Genomic DNA, 9921 nt, shown 5'->3' on the forward strand with positions numbered 1-9921 from the left:
CGCCGAGCCGAGCCGAGCCGAGCCGAGCCGAGCCGAGCCGAGCCGAGCCGAGCCGAGCCGAGCCGAGCCGAGCCGAGCCGAGCGAGCCGAGCCGAGCCGAGCGAGGGGAGCCGAGCCGAGCCGAGCCGAGCCGAGCCGAGCCGAGCCGAGCCGAGCCCAGCCCAGCCCAGCCCAGCCCAGCCCAGCCCAGCCCAGCCCAGCCGTTCTCCTCTTCCTCCCTACTCAGCTCTTGGTGAAAGGGACGCTCCACGACGTCTTTGCCGCCCAAACTCGAAGCAGAGGATCAAACCCCAAAAGAAGGCTCCCCCCCCCGCCCCCACGTTCATTGAACCTTGAAGGCCAAGTCAAGCTGGCCCGATTTTCAACCATCCATCCATCCATCACCTGTTTTGATAACTTTGATGGGGTAATGACAGGTAATTTAAAACTACAAACTCCTTTAACATCAGGCTGCTCCGGAGTGATGTCCATGTAAATGAAAATTGCCTTACCGTCTGCTCCACGGTGACCCTTCCCTCCTCATGCCCCTTCTTCTTATGTGTCCCCCACCCACGTGAGCTTTGTTTTCCTTTCTCTGGGTACCCCTCATACCCACCCCATTGCCCTAAGAAGTGTTCAGCACCTGGCAGGGCAGAGCTGCTGGAAACACAGGGCTGCTTGTTTGTAGAAGTCAATCGTGTTGAATTGAGGCCCAGATAGGTTAACAATTAGGTTCAAAAGTTTCTCCAAAATTCGTGGGATCATATGAGAGACAAAAGGCACCTGCTTGCAAACTGAAGGTTTCTAGATCAGCATAGGGGCAATGCTTATGTTTTTCTTACTTTGATTGCTATGAACAGCAGCTCTCACTCTGCCTTCAGGAACCTTTCGGTAGCCTTGCCGCCCGGACTGCCTGGGAGCTGGCTTTTCCAAGCTGCAAACCCAGGTACCCTGTGGGATGCACTATAGACCAGAAGCAATGGCTGCTGTTTAGGAGAAATTCTTCCCTTTCCAGCTCCACCATAAATTTATGGCACAAGTGTGTCATAGGTGAACCAAGTGTGTCACAGGTGAACCAAGAAGGCCAAGAAGGCCAACAGCATCCTGACTTGTATCAGAAACAGTGTGGTCAGCAGGACTTAGGGAAGTGATTTTCTCTCTGTACTTGGCTCTGGTGAGGCCGCACCTCGAGTACTGTGTTCAGTTTTGGGCCCCTCACTACAAGGAGGATATCGAAGTGCTGGAGTGTGTCCAGAGAAGGGCAACGAGGACGGTGAAGGGTCTAGAAACCTTCAAGTTTTCTGAGGATGGCTGAGGGAAGTGGGATTATTTATTCTGGAGAAAAGGAGGCTCAAGGGAGACCTTATCACTCTCTACAGCTACTTCAAAGGAGGTTGTAGTGGGGTGGGGGTCAGTCTCTTCTCTCAAACAACAGGTGATGGGACAAGAGGAAATGGTCTCACATTGCACCAGGGGAGGTTTAGGTTGGATATTAGGAAAAATTTCTTTACTGAAAGGGTTGTGAGGTGTTGGAATAGGCTGCCCAGGGAAGCAGTTGTGTCACCATCCCTGGAGGTATTCAAAAGAGATGTGTAGATGTGGTTCTTAGGGACATGGTTTAGTGGTAGACTTAGTGCTACGTTAATGGTTGGACTTGACCTTAGATGTCTTTTCCAGCCTAAATGATTCTGTGATTCTGATTCTAAGCTTCTTCCAAGCTGGAGGGACCAAAGAGATACCATTCTGGCTGGACAGGTGGAATGCTTCACCCCCCAATCTGTGCTGTGTGAATAATGTACCCAGATGCCCCACCACCCTCAGCCTCATTTTAAGAAGCCAGCCATCTCAATACCAGCCATTTGGAAAAAGGTATTTCAAATCTGAGAAGGTTACTTCCTTCTTCCTAGAAATACAGTGAACCGCTCTTTGATGACTCTCAGTTGCTGCCAGAGACAGCAGTGTTCTTGGGTTCCCTCCCTCTCTGTCTTGACTCTAAGTATATGGCAAACAGGGCCATTTGCCAATGTTTGTGTCTTGACAAACAGTCTGTCAGCATTTTAGTGTATGGCTTCAGCTGGGATCAGCTATGCGTTCTCTCCCTATTAAATGGCAGAGCTGTGTGCAAACACCCTGGCATCAAACCATCTGGGACATGCTCGGGGCCAACTGCTGATCTTCCAGGAGCATGTGTCAGGCACCCTCTCACACCGAGGCAAAGGATGACTACAGGTTTGGTGCTCCCATGTCATGGCTCTCACAGGTACCAACCCCTGTCCTGCTCCCAGGGGTCTCCTCTGCCACCAGTTACCTCTCCCACTAGGTCCCAGCTCTCTTTTGCTCCTGCAACACTCAGCTTGTCTCATAAGCCTCACAATGGACCTGGCACAAGCAAGCTGCAGCAGGTAATGGCCCTTAATGCAACAGACTATGGGCAGTAGAGGCCGGTGGAAACAATTTCTGGTTGCTGACAATACTCAGCCCCCCACTCCCACTGAGTTAAGAAGCCTTCAGTGACTTCACTGATGGAGCTATAAAGCATTCAGCTCCCTCCCTGGCTCACTGGGAAACTGGGCACTTCAAGGCTGCAAACAGGGCAGACTCTCTCCTAACATTGCACCCTGACAAGGCACATTTTTGCCTACACAGAAACTGTTTGAACTCAGTGGTAAGACCCTCAGGTCAGATGTTGTCCACACTGAAAGACTCTGGAAAGAATTTCTGTCCCAGATAACTGTGATTCATAAGCCTTTAAGTTCAACCCGACTTTTGCTTTGTCCTCTGTCCTCAACAGTTTGCACCAAGAGCAGGACCTGTTGTTTTACCCAGGGTCACATTCTGCCTTGGTGTAGCTGTTACAGGAGAAGAGCAAAGTGAATGAGTAGATGTGTGGGGATGTGTGTATCCCACCTTCTGTCAGCTGGGGGAGACACCAGCCCCTTGCAGCAGCTCAAGGGCCTTCTGAGTTAGTCCAGCAGAACCAAAGAAAGTGCATCCATTGACACCACGGCTGAATTCATCGTCATTAAGCTGCTAGCATATTCCCCTGACTTTCCTAGTGCACCAGTTCCCTAATGATTTGTGAAAACTTTGAATGATATCAGGATCATCACCTCTGAGAAGATTTCCATGTCTCTTTTGGACCATGAGAAGCGATGTGTTCCACCAGACACACCTCCTCTGTACAGCACCTAGCACAGCAAGGTCCTTGTCCTTGTTACTTAGTGGAAAGTGAGGATATTGGCTAATGTCAGTTGAGGGCCGGGTTTTACCTTGATTTATTTAATGTCTCTGCAGCTCCTCTTGCATTGAGAAGATTGACTCTGATGCACCATGGAGTGGAGCAGCTATAAGCTGCAAGGACAAGCGATCCTCAAAGTGTTACTGGAGTTACTCAGCAGATACATGACCCTTCCTATGGCAGATCTGAAAGTTTCTTTCTGCTACAGCCTCTTAATCACTCTGCCCTGGGCACTGACTCTTTTGACATTGCAGAACGTAACTTAAAAACTTCTGGCAGACCAGCCATGCTCACTGCAACTGGGCTATGAATTCTTCCAAGATGTGTTCAGCAGGAAGCAAGTGGGACAATGGAGCAAGCGATCTTCAGAGGAACATGCAAGTAAGAACTGGCAGTCACAGACTGCAGTGGGACATCTCTACATTGTGCTTTACACAGTGAGGCTTGAATGTAATGCTTCTTGAAAGCTGATGTGACCAAGACCAGGTCTGCACTGGGGGGAAAAAGGGTGGGAATAGGGTCTGCAGGGGGAGAGGAACTGCATGAGGATAAATCAGTCTGGGATTAGAAGGTGGCACTGGCAACCCGCTATGTGACAGCCAGGCATGCACAGCCAGAACCCCAGCTGTCAGCCTGGTGGCAGCAATTAAATGAGGTATCGATTGAGGAATTGTTGTCTGCAGGGTTTAAAGATAAGATCGATGGAGACCAAAAGGTTTAGGCTCCATTTACTAATTAGCCAAACACGCTGGAGAGAGAAACCTTTGGAGACACAGAGACTGGAGCTATATCTGGGCAGTACTGCCAATGTGCTGGGGTCACCCCCTTCCTGGTATCCAACCTTCACCACTGCTGGCGAGGTTGTGTCCATGCCAGCAATTTAAATCAGCAAGGAGGCAAAAAGCTGCTGGGACTGTTTGGGGCAGCAGGATAGGCTTCTGCCTGCACTCACCTGCTTTCCTCCCAAGGCAGGCATGTGGGAAAGAGAGTGCGTATGTCTGTGCACGGGGAGGAGTAAACCATGAGGAGAGCTGCTCCCTTTGCATTGCAAATTGTTTGGGGGTGAATTGATTCATTTTGTAGGCTGTGGCATTTGTTACAGTCTGAACACATTTCTCTTCCCTATGCTCCCCTGTCCAGTAAGCCCAGGGACACAAAGGAGACAAATGTGGCACAAACCATTTCTTTTTGTGGGTCACATGCTGATTTTGCCTATGTTCCATAGATCTAAATCAGGAGAGAGCAAGAAGATGGCTTTATGCCCTCTATGTTTTCTTCCCTCTTTGCCAGATGATGTCCAGGACACAGTCAAATGGGGACAGGCAAATGGCCTTACTTGGATGTGGTTTGGGTGACCTTTGAGACTGGCTCCTTGCTTGCTGTTGGGGTGGGGGGGGGGCAGTCCACGGCTTCAGAAGAGAGGCACTTTCAACCATTCAAGCAGCTGGGCTAGGTCATGTCCCCGGGGACGTCTAGGTGTCAAGGCTGCTTCAGCATGTGGCGTCAATGTGGCTCCCTCTTCCTGGGCCAGCAAGAGAATTCCTCTTTTCATCCCAGCTTACAAGGAGAATTCAAGCCCAGCAAACAGAGGAGGGTCAGGAGCTGCCGCTCCAGATCCTATGACCCACAGGCAGCCTCGGGGCAGAGCTTTGTGTCCACTGCAGCCGTGGGCTATGCAGTGCCTCAGACCCCCTCCCCACCACGTGAAAAGATGTGCCAGAGCTCTGCTGGCTGCATGACCGATCATGAGCCCAGGGGCAAAAGCCCATCAGTTTGCATTCCCTGCACAGGTCAATAGTGCTGGTGTCTCTTATAACATGCCAGAAGGGAGCAGTGGCGTCTGCCCCTGCCACTGATGGGTGCAGCACATCTTGCCAGAAAGCTGGTCCTCTGGCTGGGGATGCTCTCCCTCCACACCGGCAACTGCTGTTAGCAACTGCAACTTGACCCAGCCTGCTATAAAACACAGCAAGACAGGACAGAACAGGGTTTGAGCAGGCTGAGAAACCATAGCTACCAGGAGACTGAATCCATCTCCAGGGGTGGGGAGGATGAAAGGAAGGAATGGAAGAGAAAACAGAGATCAAGGACATTGTGACGCTGTGTGGCGGTTTCACCGTGTCCCACCGCTTCACAGCAGGGCTGTGCAGATTTATAGCTTTGTCTTGAGAGTCTGGAGGCAGCTGAAGCTCTTTGGGCATTTCAGAGTCAGTTTCCTTTGCCCTTCCTCTTGCTCTGGCTTACAAGCTGTGTGCTCTGGCTCACAAGCAGTGTGGGTCTGCAAGCCCCACACTGGATCAGACCCATGCCTTTGTTTTCTGCATACAGCTCTGGTGCCTGGGACACATGCTGCATCTCTGCCTGTGCAGGACAGAACTGATGAGAGCCTAAGGGATTATTGCTTTCCTGCTGTTGTGATAGAGCTCTGTGCCACTGTAGTGTCCAACAACTGTGAATTTAACAGTCTTTCTGCATGGGAGATGTGGACCTCTATGGGGGAAATGGGCTGGGGCTTCCAGTGCTGTAACGTTCTTCCCACATGAATTTCACTTTCCTTATTCTTTCCCAACAGTCAGGCTGACCACCCTACATGTGGGCACCTGTCCACAGTAAGAGGGAACATGAGTCCCTGTGGTTTCTGTGGGGTGCAGAGCCAGCAAGCTCTCCACTCCAAAAGATGTTCGAGCCCACACCACCTCCCACACATGGTTGTGACGCATGAGCAATGCAGGAACCATATCCCTGACTGTCTCCCCAGTGTGGGGTTGCTGAGACCAGTACACATGGCATCCAGGATCCTGACTCGTGACATGGCTCTGCACACTGGGCAGGAGAGCCAAGCATGGTTTCCCATCAGGTTGCTTCCCTTCCAGCATCTGCCTCTGCCAGGAGTGTGTTGGCTGATGGCTACCCCAGTGCTACCTTGACCCCACAAGCAGTTCTGCGGGACACATAGATATCTCCCAGGCCCACTGGACATAATAAGGTACTCAGAGAGCCCACCAAGGGAGATGAAGATAAGGACAAACCCATCTGTAGTGAAATAGAAAGGGCTCCAGAGATCAAAGTGGGTTTCCTAGCAAATGTAGTGGGTCCCCTCCATACCCAAACATACCAACTGGTCTGCTGGACCAGAAGTGCCCAGATGGTACCTGTTGTAATATTTTGCTTTCAGCCTGGGATCAGGCTGATATCTTCCTTTATCAGGATCATGCTGTGTTTTAATGCCAAGCCCATTTGCTCAAAAAAAAAAAAAAATCAGGAAGAGAGATCTGAGTTCCCTGCATGTTCTTAGGGAAAGGCTGCTGCTCTCAGACAGGCAAGCCTGATCTAGACAGACCTCCAGGATCCACGGGGGCATTTATTTCCTATTTGTCCACCCTGCAAGTAAACATTAGGTCTGTGTAAGTCAGGGTGTATGAGTTTTGCCAGTGTTTGTCTGCCTGCAGGAAGGCTTGAGTCTTGCAAGGTGAGCAGAAGCAGAAAGCTAGGTCTGTACACCCAGTGTTCCTCTGCCACCTTTTGATCCTAGAAGCTGATGGGAGGAGGGGAGCGGGGTAAGGTCACACTGGTACCCTCAGGAACAGGAGCAGGACTGAACCCCAGCCCATGCCAAGATCAGCAGCAGAGGCACGGTACTTTCCTAGGCCTCTTCATATGCATAATCTCAAAGGGGACATTACTCCTTAGCAGAAACACACATGTCAACAAGCAAATAAAATAACCCTAGCAGCATGCATAAAATAAAAAAACCTCTATCTTTAAGGCTCGGGAGGAATATCTACAAATATCTAAAGGGACGGTGCAAAAAGGATTGAGCCAGGCTCATATCAGTGGTGCCCAGTGCCAGGACAAGAGGCAGTGGGCACAAACTGGAAAACAGGAGGTTCCCTCTAACATCATGAAAACACTTCTTTGCTGTGCAGGTGACTGAGCTCTGGCACAGGTTGCCCAGAGAGGTTGTAGAGTCTCCCTCTTTGGAAATGGCCAAAAGCTGTCTAGACATGATCCTGGGCAACCATCTCTGGTTGGACCTGCTTGAGCAGGGGTTGGACCAGATGACCTCCACGGATCCTTTCCAACATCAGCCATTTTGTGATTCTGTGATATTGCTGGGACCTGTGTTTCCAGACCCTGGTTCTTCCTTTCAAGCCAAAGCCATAGCTTCTTCTAAATCCCTCCTGTTCACTTGCTCAGCTTGATGGCTTTCGCAAATGCCAAATTGATCTCCATCCGTTCTTACCTGTGGGGTTAGGCGGTTAGGCAGCCACCCTTCATTGTTTGCCTCCTCAGATGCAGCCCTGGGAAAGCAGCAGGCTCAGCGTGTGGGCCAGAGCTATCACACGGGGGAAACTTCACATACACCCTCCCAGGGGGAGAGTAACACAAAGGCCATGAGTTGGCTGTAGCCCTTCCAGCACCAGAATTAATGTGGGACCAGCCAAGGACAGATTATAGGCAGACTCTGCATATCCCACGCTGGGCAGTTCCTGCTGCCCAGGCTCTCCCCTGACCAAACTTCCCTTGCTTAGATCCAGATCACTGCCTCTTGCCCTCCCATCTTCAGATGTGGTGAATAATTCACTCCCTTCATTTATGTCATTACCTTGGAGTTATTTATAGTGCTTGATCAGTGCCTCTAGAAAATTCCCTCTCCTGAACTCCATAAACTTCATTGTCTTGGTCTCTCCTCCCCTTATATCCACCTGTGATAATTGTTGCATCATGTTTGCTGACCTCTTGCATTTTGTTTGGTGCCTTCCATCCTTAGGCTTTGGGAACGTCTGTCCCCAAATGCTCCGCTGTGACTCCACAGCTCTGTGGGCAACTGGATCCACAGGTACAGGGACACAGTAGGGGTTGTCATACTGCAAGGTCAGCTCTCTGTTTGCTGGACATTAAACATTTTCTCTCTTATGGCACATCCCACATGGAGGTGAGTTTCATCCAGAACAGGAGGACGTGTTTCTTTTTCCCAAAGCAAAGACAGCTGGAGCATGTCGTGAAGTGATAATACAGACATGCAAAGTCTGGGTGGGCCTTTGCAATTCCACCTCTGCTCCCACAGCTTTTGGGGACAGGAGGGATCTAAGCTGATGTCTGGATTAGCATGAAGATGGTTTTCTTCCAGTAGTTTCTGGTTTGGAACTTATTACTGTACAGGGACATGTACTTTAGAGCTGCTTGACCTTCCAGTAGGAAACATCCATCCCTTGTGCTCATGGTAGAATCCACTCAGAAACAAGCCAAGAACACACGGTATTCCAAACACCCAGGACCTGCTACAAGAATAGTTCCAGAGGAACTATGAAGTACCTTTGGGCCATCCCCCATGGCTCAGAAAATACCATAACAGTGCAGAGTGCCTCTTAAAAGAAGCCCTTGCTCAGTGATGCCTCACTGCCCATAGATAAACATGGTGTTTCCCTGGGCAATGCTAGACAGCCTACAGGGACCTGTATGATGAGAAATAGGAGACAAAGGTACCAGGCAAGTGAGTCATCATGCCTATTTTCCTCAGCAATGCAGTTAGCTCTTGTCATCTTCATCGTCTTTATTTTTTTATTATTTTATTATTATTATTATTTTTTCCTGTGTCGTTGGCTCTTCTCACCACCAGTCTCTCATAGAAGGGAGTCCCGGGGACTAGATTTTCAGGAAACATCCTGCTCCTCCCTAGCTCAATGTTAATGTGGCTACGTTCAGAGTTGCTCAGGGTCACCTTATCCCTTCCATCTGAGGGAGGATCACAAGCTGAGTGTAACAGGGCCCAACAGGTCTGAACACAACTGGTGGGGCAGGATCCAGAGCTGGCCTCTACTGGCCTCCCAGCTGCGGGGCTCCTCTGTCCCTGGGGCTGCTGAAACCAGAGTGGAGCTTTCACACACAGAATCGCTGAGGTTGAAAGATCACTCTGGAGATCACCTAGTTCAATTTCCCTGCCAAGCAGGGTCACCTAGCACATGTTGCACAGGATCGCGTTCAGGCAGGTTTTGAGCATCTCCAGAGGACATTCCACAACCTCCCTGAGCAACCTGTTCCAGTGCTCTGTCACTCTCATAGTAAAGAAGTTTTTCCTCATATTCAGCCGGAACTTTCTGTGTTTCAGCTTGTGCCTGTATGGCCCTATTGTCTTGACACCCTCCCTTCAGGTATTTATACGCATTGATCAGATTCCCTCTCGGCCTTCTCTTCTCCAAGCTAAGCAGTCTCTCCTCATATGACAGGTGCTCCAGTCCCCTCATCATCTTCGTAGCCCTCCTCTGGACTTGCTGCAATAGTTCTGTGTCCCTCTTGTACTGCAATAGTTCTATGTCCCTCTTGTACGGAGGAGCCCAGAACTGGACACAATACTCCAAGTGTGGCCTCACACAGAGGGGGAGGATCACCTCCCTCGACCTGCTGGCAACACTCTTCCAAATGTACCCCAGGATGCCACTGGCCCTCTTGGCCACAAGGGCACGTTGCTGACTCATGGTCAGCCTGCTGTCCACCAGGACCCCTCTCCAGAGCTGCTCTCCAGCAGGTCAGCCCCCAGCCTGTACTGGTGCTTGGGGTTATTCCTCACTAGATGCAGGGCCCTGCGCTTGCCTTTGTTGAACTTCATGAGATTCCTCTCGGCCCAGCTCTCCAGCCTGTGCAGGTCCCTCTGAATGGCAGGTGGAGCAGGACAGGGAGACCGTGGCCGCTCAGACCCGCAGCAC

The sequence above is a fragment of the Anser cygnoides genome, chromosome 14 (genome assembly GCF_040182565.1).
Source record: "Anser cygnoides isolate HZ-2024a breed goose chromosome 14, Taihu_goose_T2T_genome, whole genome shotgun sequence".
NCBI lineage: Eukaryota > Metazoa > Chordata > Aves > Anseriformes > Anatidae > Anser > Anser cygnoides.